The sequence below is a fragment of the Cynara cardunculus genome, unplaced genomic scaffold (assembly GCF_001531365.2).
Source record: "Cynara cardunculus var. scolymus isolate 2C unplaced genomic scaffold, CcrdV1 Un_Scaffold_1362, whole genome shotgun sequence".
Lineage (NCBI taxonomy): Eukaryota > Viridiplantae > Streptophyta > Magnoliopsida > Asterales > Asteraceae > Cynara > Cynara cardunculus.
The window spans coordinates 1-1,354 of record NW_020200744.1 but is presented as its reverse complement, the minus strand read 5'-3'; positions in this window follow the sequence as shown (position 1 = coordinate 1,354).

Below are 1,354 nucleotides of genomic sequence, written 5' to 3'. Positions count from 1 at the left end.
GAACCAGAGGTGTTCTGGTTGACCATGACACATTGGGTGGGGAACCAGAGGGGCTCTGGTTGAACATCAATGAAGGAATTCATCGATGAAATGTTGGATTGCATGATTGATAGGCCTTGGATGACTAACCAGAGGCCCTAGAAAAGCATTGTCAATCCATTTTGTAGAACCAGAGGAGTTCTGGTTAAATTGATATATAGCATTTAGGTGGCCAGAGGCTCTGGATAGTAGAACCAGAGGCTCTGGATGGAAAATGCATATGGTTTGAAGATGAAATAGATGCTCCCCCTTGAATGATGCATGAAGAATGGTTTTGAGGTTTGTAAAAACTCCCCTCAAACAAATAATAATGAAGAATTAGGGGACCAGAGGCTCTGGTCTATACAACCAGAGGCTCTGGTCTATACAACCAGAGGCTTTGGTTGTGATGAAATTAAGATATGCAATGTGGCTAAGTATGCAAGTGAAGAGGTATATAGATGGGTCTTTGAGACCAGAGGGGCTCTGGTTCCGAAGACAATGAATCCAGAGGCTCTGGTTGCAAAGACAAGGAAAAAGATGTATGAGAGAATGGTTAAGGGTATGKGAAAGAGTATAGAGGTTGAGCCTTTGAGACCAGAGGGGCTCTGGTTCCAAAGACTTTGAATCCAGAGGCTCTAGTCTTTAGAACCAGAGGCTCTGGTCTTAAATACGATGAAATGAAGTATGAAAATATGATTAAGTCCATGTGAAGTGAGAAGAGGGATACTCTTTGGGTCCAGAGAGGCTCTGGTTGCAAAGAGTAGGAATCCAGAAGCTCTGGTCTTTAGAATCAGAGACTCTGGTTGATGTAGAGATGTTAGGGTTTGATGAAAGAAGGGTGTGGTGTATGTCAAGTTGTAGATGGAAACTTGATATCACTGGTTTCAAAGGATTTGGAAACTAGAGGCTCTGGTCTTTAGAACCAGAGGCTCTGGTTGGGAAGGTAATAATTAGTGGAGAAAACTAAGTATTTGCTTTGGACCAGAGGGGCTCTGGTTCCAAAGGCGATGAAGATTGTTTGCCAAATATTAATCGAAGTGATTCTAAATGGCCAGAGGCTCTGGTCTGTATGGCCAGAGGCTCTAGTTTAGGATACTTGAAGTTTATGACAAATATTTTATATATCACTTATAGGCATAACCATGAGTTATTGAAAATCTCTGATTTAAATATATATATATATATATATATTGTCTTTAAGTGGTGAGATTCAGTATACCCATCTTGTTCACAAGGAATAAAAATCTTTTCTCATCAAGAGCTTTTGTGAAAATGTCAGCAAGTTGAATCTCAGTGGGAACAAAATACATTTCTATATTCCCTTTTTCAACAT